Source organism: Dipodomys spectabilis, unplaced genomic scaffold (genome assembly GCF_019054845.1).
Source record: "Dipodomys spectabilis isolate Male_0828 unplaced genomic scaffold, ASM1905484v1 ptg000138l, whole genome shotgun sequence".
NCBI lineage: Eukaryota > Metazoa > Chordata > Mammalia > Rodentia > Heteromyidae > Dipodomys > Dipodomys spectabilis.
The window spans coordinates 762,343-780,043 of NW_024870815.1; the positions used below are offsets into that span (position 1 = coordinate 762,343).

The following is a 17,701-nucleotide window of genomic DNA, read 5'->3' on the forward strand; positions in this document are numbered from 1 at the left end:
CGTTTCTGGGTCTTCTGTCTTATTCCATTGGTACTCAGTCTGTTCTTGTGCCACTACCAAGGTGTTTTGATTATTATGGCTTTTTAGTAGATTTAGAAATTTGGAATTGGTATTCCTCCAGCGCTGTTCTTTCTATTAAGTATTGTTTTTGCTATTTGGGGTCTTGTATTGTTCCATATGAATTATTGGATTGCTTCTTCTATTTCATTGATGAATGAGGTTTGTACACAGCCTTTGACAGTATTGCCATTTTCACGATGCTAATCCTCCCAATCCAGGAGCGTGGGAAGTTTTTCCACTTGCTTAGCTCTCCTTTAATTTCCTTTTTGAGGTTTTTAAAGTTTTTGTCATACAAGTCCTTCACCTCTTTTGTTAAATTAGCTCCTAAATATTTTATTTGGGGGGGGGTATTACAAAAGTAGTTGCTTTCCTAATTTCAGTGTGCTTCTCGTTATTGGCAATAGGAAAGCCATTAATTTCTGAGGGTTGATTTTATATCCTGCTACTTTACCAAAATTTCTGATAAGCTCAAGTAACTTGGGAGTGGAGTCCATGGGGTTCTTTAAATACAAGATCATGTAATCTGCAAAGAGGGAGAGTTTTACTTCATCTTTCCCTATTTGGATCCCCTTTATGTCTGCATCTTGTGTTATTGCCAGGCATATATGCCAAGCATATATAGCTAGGCATTCTAATCTTAGATTGAAGAGGAGTGGAGAGAGTGGACATCCTTGTCTCATTCCTGAATTTAGAGGAAATTGCTTTAATTTTCACCATTAATTAGAAAGCTGGCTGTAGGTTTATCATATGTAGCCTTTATTATATTGAAGAATGTTCCATGGATTCCTAGTTTATCCAGAGCTTTCATCATGAAGGGATGTTGGATCTTGTCCAATGCTTTTTCTGCATCTATTGAGATAATCATGTGGTTCTAATCCTTGCTCTTGTTGATGTGATGAATTATATTTTTTTTTGTGGGACAGCGGCTTTGAATTCTGGCCTAGGCGTTGTCCCTGAGCTCCACAGCTCAAATCAAGAGCTCTACCATTGAGCCACTGCTCCACTTCCTATTTTCTGGTGTTTACTTGGAGATAAGAGTCTCATGGAGTTTCCTGCCCAGGCTGGCTTTGGACCATGATCCTCAGTTCTCAGGCTCTTGAGTAGCTAGGATTACAGGCGTGAGCCACCCAGGGCCTGCCTATCCTGTTTCTTAAACCAGTTTCAACCAGCTTTGTTGTTTCATCTTTGCACATGTACATAAACCATTTTGTTTTATCAAAATCACACTCCTTCACCTTTTCCATCTGTTCTACACTGTGTCATTAGTATTCAAAGCTTCCAACAGGACCTGCTTTATTTTCTTGTCATTATTTTCTTTTTGGGTACAGTAATTAGAGTGACCCGTGCACTTACTCACACCTTCCTTCTGTCCATAAACACCTATCATTCCACAGCTTCACAGTGTTCTGGCTTTAATAACCCATGTAATGTATTTTACTATTGTTAAATCTCCCTTTTCCTCTCTTTTCTCCACCTAATCCACTCAAACAATCTCATATGTGCATGTGTGTGAATGTGATATATATAACATATGTATGCATTTACATATATGCATATGTATGTACAAATTTATACACATACATGTACATGTTTATGTTTGTCATGTATATGGTGATCTTTTGGGTGTAAAATCCACATATGCAAGAGAACCTGTGACTATGGAAATTCATTTACTTTGCTTAACGTGATGATTTTCAGAACCATTCATTTTCATGTCACTTTGAAACCATATAGAAAAAAAATCCACCATTATTTTGAGTGAAGTTATACTTCCATTTTACTATTATATTTGTCTAATATGAAAATCAATAGAATTTGTTTGTATATATGAAGCATTATAGATCATTTTTAAATTTCTTGATAAAAAAGAATCTACAAAAGGAAGAACTTAGTGTCAAATACAGCCATGTAACTTGTTTTTTTTTTTTAGAGCACGCATGCAGTCCCCCACTCTCAAAAATTATGCAGCCGAGTTTCCTCCATGTGAGGAAATCGCAGAGCTCAGTGAGCCCCAAGTGCAATGAACATACCTCGCCCTGGGAAAGCCAACTACTTGATCACGGCATTTCCCCTGCCAGGTAAGTACAGTAACTTGTTATTTATGTTGTGCTTTTCTATGTTGCTTAAACTATTAAAATTAGGATAAATTCACTATTTCCACCAAGTAGTCCTTATATCTAAATCTAAGTGCATTTCAATTCAACATTTTTTGTTGTTGTTGAAAGGTGGTCATATAAGTAAACAGTTTGCAAAGAATATATACTTAGGTAGGAACTGCATACTAGTAGTTTAAATTAAGTTACCCATTCTTTTTTTTTGCGGGGGGGATCATGGGGCTTGAACTCTGGGCCTGGCCGCTGTCCCTCAGCTATTCAGCACAAGACTAGCGCTCTACTACCCCTTCAGCCACAGCCTACTTCTGGTTTTCTGGTGGTTGATTGGAGATAAGAGTCTTCCTGGACTGGCTTTGAACCTCAATCCTCAGATCTCAGCCTCCTGAATATCAAGGATTACAATCCTGAATCACCAGCACCTGGTATGTCACTCACTCTTTTTATCAAAATAATTAGTTTTTAACCACAAAGTTTTGGAGAACATTGCAAAATCTGAGACCACATTAATCTTTTTCATTCAAAGACATATGATTGGATTCAATCATTGACTATTTTGTGAAAATGGAGTATTTCTTCCTTCAAAATTCAAATATTTCAGAAATTTTGCATTTTTTACTTCTGACTCATTGGCAGTGGATAATTTCTGGTTCAATATTGGCATCTGGAGATGTGCTAATGCACATGCATGAATGGTAATAATCTTTTACTACAGAATAGTTTCCAAAATGATCTGAAAAAGCAATAAAATTCTAATTTAATTTCAAAAATATCATTTACTTTGGTACATTTCAATGATATAATCTATGATTCATCTCATGCCATGCCAGTAACACCTTCCCATAAAGTATATCATCAGATTTTTTCCAACACATTCAGGTCTTCTGAATCAAAAGGTTTTATGATAGGTGGAATTTGTGGACAAGTGAAAATTAAGTGTTTAAAAATACTGAAACATATATTTGCTTGATTTATGATACAATGCAAGACAAACAAGGGTTATTATATCAAGTTAATTATGTTTGAAATACACATTAATCTTTTACAAAGTAAAATATGTTCGGGAACATACAAATGATGGTAAGAACTAGCAATATTGGAATTCAAAGCTACAATAGTTCTTTCTGGTAGTTTTGTAGATTCATTACCTCATGGAAAATGAATTTTATATGTAATCTTCCATCTGGGAAAATGATCCCATGCCACACAATGTTTTATAGATTTATATGGAAAGCAATCTGTAACCATATGCACACCAGTAATGAGAAAGTGAATTTTTGAATTTGCACAGCCTGCCATTAGGCACCCAGCTGTATAACATACTTGATTTTTTCCTGCCAGTGTGTTTACCTAATGCTACCTAAGTTTTTGACAGTGATGGTGATTAATAGTGATTAACTTTAATGAGAAATTAAATTGCTAGACATAAACAGTAAATTTTGACAACAGTAAGATTAATGTATATTTTAGTGGGTTTTAACCAAAATGGATATTATTTTTCTATTATTCAGTACTGTAGAATAAAATGTGACAAAATCACATGTTTAATTTCAGATATGACACTTCATTTCTTTGATTTTTCTTTTATAAGCATAGATATGAATAAATATAAAAAACATGTTACTATCTTGTCTAATCAGACCTAAGTATATGTTTTGAAAAATCATTTTTGTAAGTTTAATATATTTATAAGATTAAAAAACACTTAGGTTTAATATAAGATAAACATTCTAGGTTTTTATTCCTCCCTCTCTCATTTTTCTATCTTCTTCTATTTTCCTTTTTTCCATATCTCTTCTCTACTTTTCACATCTACTCTTATCCTTCAAAGTTAATAATTTAAAGACTAGCTAATTAAGGGCTATACATACCTAAATGCTACAATGAAAAGATTTATTTGTGGTATATTATTTTTTCATCCCAACTTTGTTATTTTGAGATAAGATACATAGGATCTTGAGATTCTCCTACTTCTACTTCCTGAGTGATGACATTATATGTTTACAAAACCATGCTGTTTTGGTACTCTTTCTGTTAATAATAAGATGAAATCTGGACATGCATAATTTCTTCTGCTTGGATCCCACATTTCTTAAGAGTAGAGTGTTTACTTGACCTAATATACATGCAAATTGGAATTGTTCCAGGGATACAAACATTTGATGGGAAACAAAGGAGGAGGCTACAATGCTTGATAAGAAATGTACTCATTATCTTGCCCATGTAATTTTAACCCCTCTGTATAGTATTTTCACAATTAAAAAAAAAACTGAACCAACACACTCCATTCAGATTCTTCAACTTACTTTTAGAAAATTAATTCCAATTAGTATATAAAAACTATTATACATTTATAGATTGCTTTTCATATTTACCATAAAAATAGTACGTTCAATTAATTCAAAATGGCACACATGATATCATACTTTGGAATCGATGATATTATCCTTATTTTAATATTTTATAATTGAAAATTATTAAGATTATGAACTACTGTTTCATATTATTTAATTTAATCTATTATCACAAAGATAATCCACTACATTTTCCAACTTTCTCAAGAAAAACATACTTTATTATTGCTTTTTCCTCCTTGGGTATCCCTTCAGCAAATTTGTAAGATTTGTGGGTATTAGTTGAAGACTAAAGTCAGGTAGCTATACTACTCAATAAAATATTCTTAAAAATAGAGTGCCTTTGTAACGAATTTGAGACTTGAATTTGTGTGAAAATTTAATAAGTATGAAATTAAGCAAATTACTTTTGTCAATCATTAGTGAATGCAAGCCACCAAACATTATAATGAATTGAAATATTATAGTTTTAATCTTTTGTTATCCTGCTAGTTTATTGCTAACATAAATCTTTATATATAGTTTGTAACCTTTTTCTTAAGACATCTCTTATGTTAGTTCACACACTTCCAACATTATTTTTTGTTAAAAATAGAAAGAGACAGTCTATGTAGAACAGACAAAATTACTTTCACTTTAATAATTGTATTAAATTCTGTTTGTGAGCCCTCAATTTATTTTATCTTACATCATTTCAAGAATTAGCTAGTTTCCAAACAGCTACCTGCTGTCCTTTTGCGTATTTTTATGAATTTTTCTTGTTCAAGTTGTGTTCCTTTGCTCAGAATGCGAGGAAATATTTTCTGCCATGAATATCTACACCTAATTATACCTCACATTTGATAAAGCATTTAAATTACTGAAAGTGAAAGTCATTGAAATTATTAAATTGATTAAATTATCAAATTGATTAAATTATCAAATTGATGAAATTATTAAACTGATTTAGACAATTTCTTAATTACTTTGAATGTGAAATTGTAGTTTATTTGGAAGGTTATTTGGGAATCTGTAATGTCCCAATATAAAAACAAGCACCATATATACAAACCCTTTTCTGCAGCTTGAATTTACCACAAAGGTAGCTAGATCAGTCAAGTAGTATGTGTGAGGTCCAGGGGTTAATCTCCAACATGGTAAAACAAGAAACACACTCCACAAAACCAAAACACTTTTCTTTGTTAACCTGGTTTTGAGGTTTTCTTTTACTCTCTCTAGTTCCTAATCACCCCAGAGATCTATTATTCCACAGGGAGGACCAGGACAACTGTAAACTAACACGATGATTGTGATAGGAGATGCTTGTGAGAAGGGCCATTATCTTCTATACTTTGTAAGCTGTGAAGACTTACTCATAATATTTGAACATGTTGAAATATTGTGTGATATTTTGATTCATGTATTTTTTGGATATTGTCTGAGTAATTAACATGCACATCACATTAATCTTTTCTTTATAGCTAGTCAATTCAAATCCCTCTCCTTTAACTATTTAAGATATATCACATATTAATGGTTATTTTATTTACCCACTGTGCCATAAGACAACAAACAATAACATTTTACACATTGATCAAACTCTTGCTTTGCCCATTCCTAATACTGTCTTGACTCTAGTAATTACTGCTCTTTTTAAAAATTTTTATTCTATTGTAAAGGTGATGTACAGAGGAGTTACACTTACATAAGTAAGGTAAATGAGTGCATTTCTTTTTGAACATTGTTACTCTGTTATTTGTTTCTCCCTCTTTTCTTCCCCTTTTTCTCCCCCATAAGTTGTACAGATCATTTTCAACATAGTATCTTGTGAGTATCACTGTTGCATTGGTTCACACTTTGTCCTTTGTCTCACCATTTTGTGATTCCTCTTCCCTTCCTCAAATCTGAAAAATGTATATACAAGACAAAGGGTACCAAAATAATAATAAAAAAAGTTTAAATGAAATAAACCAAAACTAAAGAAAATAGAAATAACTGCAAACAAAACACTAAAAAAAGACCTCTTGTTTCCATATCTTGGATATTATTTTTATTTGCATCATTTTATATGGTCATATGTACATGGCCATTGCGCTATTATGATCTTTTGCTAGAGTGATCCTATTCATATTCTATTTATTACAAATGAGGGAAACCATGAGCCTATGTTCCTTTGGGTCTGGCCTATTTCACTTAATACTTATGTTACAGAAACTTGTTTAGATTCTTTTATGAGATCATACTGTGTTTGTATACTGCACATGAATTATTATGCAAAATTTTCCATAAATCGTTTCACATTTAACAATCTTTAGGCAACATTTATAGACAAAGGATATTGTAGAAATTAAGACTGTCTAAATTAAAAGTTTAGAAAAATATATTTAAAATTATATGCTATCACTCTTAGAATGTGAACAAAAATGCATATCTGCAGTTTTTAGTTTATAGACTGAATTAGCAAAGTTGGCTGTAGGAGAGATAAAGTAGAAACTACTTAGAAATTTTAGGTAACTGTTTAATATAAGAAAAGATTTTGACCTCTACTGAGCACTCTTAGAAACAATGTTTTCTTACATCACATTAGTCTTGAATATTGCATTATGAAAAATTATCTTCCCAAAGAAAAATATATATCCACATTAAAGTTAGAAAATGATTGTCAATGGAAATCTTCAAATAGATTTCCAATTTTTATGTTTGTTAATTTTCTTAATATTTATTTTTATTTTCTACTGGCATTCATTGTAGGAAAAAGAGGATTTAATTATATTTTCCTACATTTCTACAATGTACTTTGATCATAATCACCCTATACTTCTGGCTTTCCCCCTTTTTCTCCCTCTGGTACCACATTTCACATCTTAAATAGTACTCCTCTCACTTTCATGTCATCTTTTAAAGTCTAGAGTCTTCACATAAGCAAAAATGTTGTATTTGCTCTACTAACATGGATTTATTTTGCTTAACATTTTTATCTCTAGTTAATGCAATTTCCCTCAAATGGCATAATTTTGGTCCTCTTTACGGATGAATAAAAACCCATTGTGTTTATATTCCACATCATCTATATCCATTTTCAGTTGATGAACACCTAGATTGCTTCCATAACTTGACATTGCTGTAACATGGGTGTGAAGGTATCCTTATGTTTGCTGATTTTAATTCATTCAGATATACACATACAGTGATACAGTCGAATTGTAATTTGCAGAATCTCCATACTTATTTCATTATGGCTTGATTAATATCTTAGACTTTAGTTTCTAACTAGGACAATGCAATTTAATATATTTTCCTTTGTTTATAATAATTGTAACTAAGTATAATAAAAACAATGTCATATTTGAACGAATAGCAACATCAACTACAATATGCACATACTACAAACTACAAATGCAAATAAAGGTTCTCCTTCAGTCATAAGAGAATCCTTCCTCTTTCCTTTCTTCGCCTCTTTCTTTCGTGTGTGTGTGTGTGTGTGTGTGTGTGTGTGTGTGTGTGTGTGTGTGTGTGTGTGTGTCGTAGGGCTTGAACTCTGGGCTTGGGTGCCATCCCTCAGCTCTTCAGCTCAAGTAGAGCACTCTACCGCTTGTGCCACAGCACCACTTCTGGTTTTCTAATAGTTAATTGGAAATAAGAGTTTCATGGACTTTCCTGGGGGGGCTGGCTTTGAACCATGATCCTCAGATCTCAGCCTCCTGAGTAGCTAGGATTACAGGCGTGAGCCACTGACACTCAGCTTCTTCACCTCTTCTATCTTTTTTTCCTTCCTTCCTTGCCTCCCTCACTTATTTTCTCCTTTACTTTTTTCTCTTTTTTCTCTCTCATTCTGTCTTTTTCCCCCATTTCTTCCTTCTGTCATTCAGTCTGTCCTTCCTTCTTTCCTTATATCAAATCAAAGGTTTGGGGCACGTGCTGAGGTCATTGGTGTAACTCTGAGCTATTTTCAAACGACGATAGCTGCCCTAAGAAGCAGTCATTTCACACTTAGCTACTGTCCTTCCTGAAAGTCAAGTCAGATACCACGCTGGTTTGTTCTTCATTACATTACAGATTTATTATTTAAATAAGTCCAAGAAATGATATTTTTATCAAGCTTTAAATTATTATTTTCCATTTTGCTTCAGAATAAGATGTTTTATTCATTGGCAAAATTCCCAGTTCAATAATATCAAGGGAATATATTATGTACATTTGGATGGCACCTTAGTGGATTCTTAATTAAGAAATGGTAACCATCATCTAAGGGGACACATTTTATTTAGCAAGTAAAGAACAGATCCATTAACCCCCATAAATTCCAAGATTTAGCACTGGGGATAAATTTCAAATTACTGTTAATTTTTTTCCCCAAGGCTAAAAACTATCTGAAAAATGTAACATGAAAAAATAACCACAAATATTAATAAGTAGTGAATAATCTTTGGTATGTTGATTTAGTAAACATTAAATATGTAAGGACAGTAGCTAAGTGTAAAATAAAGATGTGTAAACAGAATGATTACCTAGGCTATGTTGTTATTAAAGTACTATGATATTAAAATTACTTAAGATCTTGTGGTTTTGTCATTTGAATACAGTTTGATAAACTTCAATGTTTATGGTGTGTGTGTGTGTGTGTGTGTGTGTGTGTGTGTGTGTGTGTGTGTGGTATGTATGTTTGTTACTCAGGGCTTTTTTTCTCAATGCTGCTCCTCTGCCAATTCAAGCACAGCTCCACTTCTGGCTTTTGATTAATGTACTTTTATGCCTTAGGTGGCTTCAAACTGTCATCTTCAAATCTCAGTCTCCTGAGAATATAGTGTTACAGTTTGAGCCACAGCTCCACTTCCAGTGTTTTGTTTTTGTTTTTGTTTATTTTCTTTTTCTTGTTTGGTGGTTAATTAGAGATAAGAGGTTTTTTTTGCTTGTCACTGGAGCTAAGAGTCCTTTGGGTGGTAAATTGGAGATAAAAATCTCATGGAATTTCATGCCTGGCCTGGCTTTGAACTGTAACTTCAGTTCTCAGCCTCCTGTGTAGCTAGGGTTAGAGTTACATGTCATAGGCACTGGTTACATTAAAGTTTTTAGTTAAATGAACTTGCTAAACAAGGTGGTATTTACAAAAGGAAATCAAAGAGGAAAAGTTTGAATAAAGAAGGAAGGAATTGTGCAGTAAGTAAAATACATTAGGCGTTTTATATAACAAAATATAATTACAATAGGTGAGAAGTCAATACTTTTAAGGTGACAATAAATTTTGATTTTTAAAATACATATGTGCAAAGCCTTAAAATTATTGGCAAGCAGTGGGGCATCTGTGCCATGCCTGTAATCCTAGCTACTCAGGATGCTGAGATCTAAGGATCACAGTTCAAAGCCAGTTAGGGCAGGAAAATCTGTGAGACTCTTATCTCCAATAAACCACTCAAAACTGGAAGTGGTGCCAAAAAAATACTGGCAATCATTTCTGGAAATTTTAGAAAAAGAGTATCTATTTAAGCTAATATTCTCAAATTAGACAGTACCCAAATACTAAAACTGATAATGAAACCTATTGATTTGTGAAATTCTGTTTGAAGTGCTGGTACTTGTGATAGAATTCATTAACTTTCTGCTTCCATGTTCATGTGATCTGTACTCATTTTAAGACACTTTTAACTTTCTTCTCTCTTACTCATTTTTATTGTTGCAGTTTTGAGTATCAGCTCATTGTCCTGTACAAGTTAAGTAGGTAGTCTACCACTGTATTTTATCCCCAATGTCCCACTCCCAAATGATAGTTAAATTATAACAATAGCATATTTATGTACGTTCTTAAAATGCATGTTCTGAATTTATACATTTACAAAATGAATGTAATTAAAATTTCATTGGTATTTTAATGGATGTAAGGATATGTTCTCTGGAATATATAAACACACATAAGCATATTTGGGAAATTGATAGAAATTTTAATTGTACTGAAAAATTTTGAAATATCTGTAAAATGTAAATATAATTTTAATGCAATTACCACACATAGCTTTAAATGTTAAAATGTTTAAAGGAGTTACTGAATCAAACCTGATGTTTCCAGAGATTCTCTTAGTACATCTTTCCAAATCGTTTTCAGTGAAAAAGTTCAAATTTTAATTACTTTAAATTAAGCACCTAAATGAAAATATCATAATTAGACCACTTGTTATAATCAATATGTGCTAACCAATGTGATTTTTGGAAGTACCTGGGTTTGAATTCAAGGTCTTCTATTTGTGAGACATTCCTCAATTGTTTATCTAATCTCTAGTCATTTTTATGGTGCTCATTTTTGAAATAAGGTCCTGTCCAGGCCTAAGCCAAGGCTGTTATCTTGCTATCTTCTTATCTTTCACTTCTTTTCATATAGGTAGTTAGGTAGGCAAGTAAGTAGGTAAGTAGATGATAGATAGATAGATAGATAGATAGATAGATAGATAGATAGAGATATATAGGTAGAGAGATAGATAAATAGATATACATATGGATAGCTATTGTGACATTTATAACTGGAGTGCAAAATTTTGTCTATTTGTATCAAAATTACATCTTTTAACTCAGAAGATATATATATATATATATATATATAGAAAAAGTTTCTATATATTTACATATATATATATATATATAGAGAGAGAGAGAGAGAGAGAGAGAGAAGTTTAATGAAGACAGAGAAACCAAGAGACAACTGGTCAGATAGAGATAGAAAAATAGTTTCTAAATAAGTTATTTGTGATCATTTGGGTAAATACCCCAAACTGCGATTGCTGGGTCATAGGGGAGCTCGATGTGGAGTCTTTTGAGGAACCTCCATACTGCTTTCCAAAGTGGTTGAACAAATTTACACTCCCACCAACAATGCACTAAGGTTCCCTTCTGTCAACATCCCCTCCAGCATCTGTTGTTATTAGAGTTCTTGATTATAGCCATTCTAACTGAGGTGAGGTGGTATCTCAATGTTGTTTGATTTTCATTCTTTTATGGCTAGAGAGGTTGAGAATTTCTTCATGTGTCTATTGGCCATCCTTCTTTCCTCTTCAGAGAAGTTTCTCTTTAAGTCTGTAGCCCATACTAAAGCTACCAGCACAACTATGTTTATTGCAGCATTATTTACCATAGCTAAGATATGGAACCAACCCAGATGCCCCTCAGTAGATGAATGGATCAAGAAAATGTGATACACACACACACACACACACACACACACACACACAAACACATATATATATATATATAATGGAATTCTATGCCTCCTTCAGAAAGAATGACGTTGCCACATTTGTTAGGAAATGGAAAGACTTGGAAAAAATTATATTAAGTGAAGTAAGCCAGGCTCAAAGAAACATAGGTCCCATGGTTTCCCTTATTTGCAATAACTAGTATATGTCTAAGTCCACCAGAAATGGTCAGATAAGTTGATGTTATTGGAATGAACCCCAAGAGAAGTATTAGTGTTTTTTTTTTCCTTTTATGCAATTGTTTCTAAGATATTTATAAGATGATTTTGATGTTGCTTTGTATGTCCCTTCCCCACGGTATAACCCCTGCTTTCACTGTATTTGATGTTGGTATAATTTGTGGAGGGGAAGGGGAAAAACAAATCATTTAAATAGGGATACAGTTGGACCCATTGCAATAATGAGATGTACAAGTTTTTATGTCGAAAAACGAACTCTACAACTTTGGTTGGGGAGGGGAAGATCGGGGGGGGGGGAGGTGGGGGGAGTATGGAAAGGGATGGGAAGGAGAAACAAGGAGGAGGCAAGAATGCTTGAAAAGAAATGTATTAGTTATCTTGCCCATGTACTTGTAACTCCTCTGTACGGTATTTTCACAATAAAAAAATACAAAAAAAGAAGTTATTACATACATAAAAACAATAAATAAGAAATGGTTTATGGTAGTATTAAATTTGAAAAATATTTTAGTAAATATCTTTTTTAAAAATATTCAGCATTCAGAACAAAAACCCTATGGAAAATGTACCAAGCTAGACAAGTGATATGATAGAGCTAGCAATTCAATTTTGTTGCTGTCCATTTCATCAATGGATATTTTGCCCCTTCAATATCCACACTGCCTGTAATTATATCTCCTTTAATTAGTGGCCAATGTAAAAATCTGACCTCGAGCTTTGGTTTTGTCTAGGGTACTTGCTCTGAAAACTGACAATATAGATGAAAATGACAGTGTATTTGTTGGGTTTGAGCTTTGATTCAGCTATTCCCAGGCCTCATATTTCTCCAGTCTTCCACAAGAGAATAAGCTCCACAACCAAGATGAGTGGCAGAGTCATGGACAAGTCTTTCCAATAATGGATGATCTGAATTGATCCCATCTTTGGATGACACTATCCAACTGACCCAGAAGAGGCTGAACATAATGTAGTATTGTTTAAGGAAAATAATATTTGTATTGAGCTCTGCACAGTGACAGAATCTAAGTAGATTTTTAACAATTCAATGAAAAAACTGCTAATGGCATATGATGTCTAAAGGTAAAGTAAGCAACCATATGAAAATGGAATACACGTCTGATAAAGTATGAAGAAAGTCACTTAACAGTCACAATAGAAGAATGTCTTTGTTTAATTTTACTAGGTAGGATTCCATACAACCCCTTCCCAGATTCATCCAACTCATGGCGAAAAATGATTAAATAAAGTGTCAAGTGTTTGCTTGTAACAATCTCTTTAGAGAAGTTTTCATTCTGCCTAAGGTATCTGCTAGAAAGTTCATAGATGAGCTCATGCTTATTCTTTCTATATAAGCAATATTATAACTATATTATTAGATTATTTCTTTTCTTAAATTACATAGGGAGTGTCCAAAAATACTCAGAAAGAAGTGAACCAACATAATGATACTTATTATACCGAGTTCCACCCAATCTGAAAAAGCTTTGTAATTACCTTTTATTTTATATTACTATAAACAAGAAGACAGTTTTGTTTTAATACAAGACTACCAACAGTTTTGGGTCCTAAAGATTTGGTTGCTATATTATTTTAAATTGTGCATAATGAAAACAGGATAATAGTATATAGTGTGGATTAAGAATGAAGAAAACATCTTAATTTTGTTGGAGCTTATACATTTATATGGAGCTTTGATAAGACACAATTTGAATATAAAGAACAAAGTTCCTATTGACCTATATAAATATTAAACATATTACCAATCTATGTCAGCTGTAGTTCATGTTCAAGCTCCAAGTTACTCCAGAGGCTGACAGGGGTAGAATTGGGAATCAAAGCCATCTTGTGCAGAAAAGTCTTCCAGATTCCATCTTCCATGAATCATCAAATTGCCAGGCTGCAATCATCACTTCCATATTCCAGCCCCAGCCGAAAACAAGAAAGGCAGACAAGCCAGTGTGAGGTTCAGATTCTTTTGTCAGCCCTAGACTCCACAAAAATTCAATTTCAAGGTGTAATCTTACAAATAGACAAACTATATTTCAATAATTTTCATTCTGTTTGCGATTTTCTATTAAATAGTAAAGAGATGAGACATTGCATATGAATCTATTTGACATATGCCAGCTAGATTAAATCTCATTTTTACTCAATCTAAATGTGAAAATTAAGAAAAAGAAATACTACCATAAATTAAATCCATATAAATTTATACTTTTTAAATTATGATTAAGGTGCTTTACATATAATCATGTTTTCATGCTCATACTCAAAATCTGATATGGTCATGCTCAAATGGAAAAGTATATTAAGCATGCTTAGTTCAATGTTATCAGCACATGTAAGGTAAGAAAGAAAAATATGTGCAGGGAATGACAGTTTACCGGTGTATTCTTTTGTAGGCAATAGTATTTTGTGGCATATGATCATTGAAAGATCTTCAATCAACTTGTAAAGGTAATATTTCAAGAAATAAAGTTTTTTATCCATATTACTTCAAATGAAAGTTTCTGTAACCTTTAACTATATGGAGGAGTATTATAACGAGCTGTTCTTCATTTCCAGTGAGACTCTAGACAACATAGAAGTGTTTTAATTCACAGCAGGATTCGTTTAGTTTGCACAACAGGGAGACATGACTGACAGGAATTCATAGCATACTCTAGAAGAGATTATCAAAGAAAATGCATGGACTTTATTCCACTCAGGTCAGTACAAAAGAATTAGTTTAATTCTTCAACTACTCTTAAGACCATGACAAGCAGGTCAAGGAGGTAAGCAAGGCCATCCTAGAGTAGTGTCACCATGACATCATGGGAGAAAATGTTCTGTATCCTTCACTTTTCCACATACATCGCTCCCTTTAATACCAACACTTTTTCCTTCAATACATCAATAAATATATTCAGTGTGAATGTGCCATCTTGGTGCTTTGTTATGAGCAACTGACAAGTAAGGCCCATTTCGATATGAAAGGTAGAGATAAAATGGTGGCAATTTTATTGAAATAACGTATCTTTTATTTTATCCTTAATACTGAAATATGCCTGTCACATACAGTCTCATCTGAATGTTTTATTTTGTGGAAATGCATGATACATATCTCAATGGTACCCTCTTATTTTCACAAAGTAAATAATGTGGATCAAAGTGTTTTCTGCATTCAGTAAGAATTGTATCCTGTGTGAGAAAAAAAATATTTGACTCAGTTGAAGTTAAGATTGGAAAATAAGCATACACACAAAAAACATTTAGAACATTTCTATTTTGATATGTACATTAGGTTATGTTGTCATAAGTAATAGAATGTGCCCAATCAGGAAATTAAATTTTGCTTTCTTTGTAGTTGACTTATTACATGCAATTTTTGTGTGTTTGGGTTGATTTGTTTTGGGGAGGAAGGGGAAAATATCTTCAATAAATTCCCCTAGTCTTGTGTACAGGCTTCTTGGCAATATCTTTGTTGTTTATAGAGATATAGATTCTATATCCTAGTTCTCTGAATCTAGATTGAATGTATGACCTCAATTGATCAACTGAATGGTGCACAAGATGACATTTAGAGATTTCAGTAGATGACTCCAGAAGCCCTGAGACTTTCTTTGCCTTCTAAACTGCAGGCATGAGACCACAATGGAATGAAGTGAAATCACTGGAAGATGAAGAGCCACATAAAACAACTGCAAAGCCATAGTGTCAATAGAGCACCCAGTAACTAGATGAAGCCACTCAGAAGAGCAACTCCTCTGAGCTCAGCTCAAGTTTCTAATCCACAGTGGACTTTGCAAGCAAAACGGTGTTGTATTGATACATTATGTTTTGATGAGATTTCTTAAGTAGAAGTAAAATAGTCAGTCATTGATAGCATGATCTTATTACCTACCTGCCTACTTATGATTTACTGCCAGAGGATATAATATGCATATTTTAATCAGGCTTTCTTAGAAAGACAGAAATGATAGTTTGTCTATCTTTTTCATCTAAAACTCATTTATCTATCTATTTATCTATGTATCATAGATCTATCATTTTACATCATTTAAATATGATTTACTACCCAACTATTCATTACATATATATACATACACATATATGTATACATATGTATATGACAATGATTAGATTCACTGTTCAATGTCCACAAGCATACAAAAATAGTTTTAATTATATTCATCCTCTCCAATTTCCTTCCCTGTACCCATACCACAAACACTACGTGTTTTATATTCCTGTCATTTTTAAAGTGTAGGTTTAAAATCATTTATTTTTTAATTTTATTTTTAAGTAGTTGTACAAAGAATTACAATCAGTCATATTCAGAGTACAATATATCTTGATCATGATCAATCCTTCCATAGTTCTCTTTCATTATTCCCAGCTCTACCATCAAGCTATACAGTTCAATTGTTAAGTAATGTACAACAAATACAAGGGCTTCCTTTGCACAACTTTATTTAAAGGGATATAAACACATTTTGTATTTCTGGAAAATAATACCAGAAAAAATACAGCAATTGAAGAATTGTAGTATAATCTTTTGTGAAGCAGGAATTTGATACAACTTTTACACTTGTAGTTTTGGTATGAAAGTTAAAATACAAATGTTTCAGAAACAGTATTTACACCATAAATTCTTTCATCAACTATGTTCGAACAATTCTCTGTAATGTCAAGAATTATATTTCATATATATTTGAAATGTATAAATGATTAATTGCTTTCGATTTCAAACTTTTATCAATTTTTCATGTTATATAATATAATTTTTAAACAGTATCTCAAGTAATGCAGATGATAGAGAAGATTTTTTCCTTTTTAAGTACAATATCTAAGAAATCTACTTTCCCAGAAATATGATTAAAAGGAATATTAAGTTCCCTCCCTTCCTTCATAATTATTGATTTTCACTACACAAATTTATCAAAGTTATCTCTTGCAAATTTTTCTTTTAACTATTTGAAGCTATGAAAGTCTTTAAAATAGAAAAAAAATAAATCTATTTGAATTATTACATATAAATCCTTATTTGAAATTCATATTTGATTAAGGGACTGCTGATAGGCTTATATTGTCTTTGTCTTTACACATGTACATATATTACATTGGAAAAAATCTTTATCTTTATTATGTACAAAAAGTTAGAAAGCAAATTTTAAAATATGTGTAATTATGACAGTAAATGTGGTAGAGATATGTTACAGAGAATAACCATTTCTAATACTAGAAATTAAAATAATACAAAATGTGGCATTAAGTCTCCTTTCTGCTATAATTATTTGTAATGTGGTGTGTTCACAATTGCAGCACATAATTTATTTTTAAATAATTACACAATCTGTTCAAGACGTATACATCTTATAAAAATAGTTATGTGTCTTATTCAGAACATCTTATTCAAATGCTCAAATTATTTGACTTCATCAAATTTCAAAAACAAAAATTTAATTATGTACTTTGAGTCCTCAGGGTTTTTTTCCAGATATTGAAGGAAAATATATTGTCTAATAACAAGTCTCTTTACAGCTACACACGTTTTGGACAGCATGATTGAGTAGGATTCTTTTTCTCTTTTTCCATACCTTGAGAAATAACCTTTATAATCTTTGGTTTTGAGATAATGAGGTATTTCTGCCAAGCAGACACTGAGGAAATAATGATGCCGTCCGCTCTCCATGCGCGCTCAACTCTCAGCTCCCATTGTCCCTCATGACCTCCGGAATCAAGTCCGAAGTAAGGGTTTAGCATTTTTTTTTCAGCATTGATTAGAAAATGAGCAAAGA

General features: G+C 32.5%; 1 non-coding gene across 1 annotated transcript; it reads right to left on the reverse strand.

Moving 5' to 3' along the window:
* Window positions 1–1,986: 1,986 nt before the first annotated feature.
* LOC122117045 lies at window positions 1,987–2,146 on the reverse strand. Its single transcript, XR_006149067.1, has one exon. It is a non-coding gene; the product is annotated as a U1 spliceosomal RNA (small nuclear RNA).
* Between the last annotated feature and the right edge of the window lie 15,555 nt (window positions 2,147–17,701).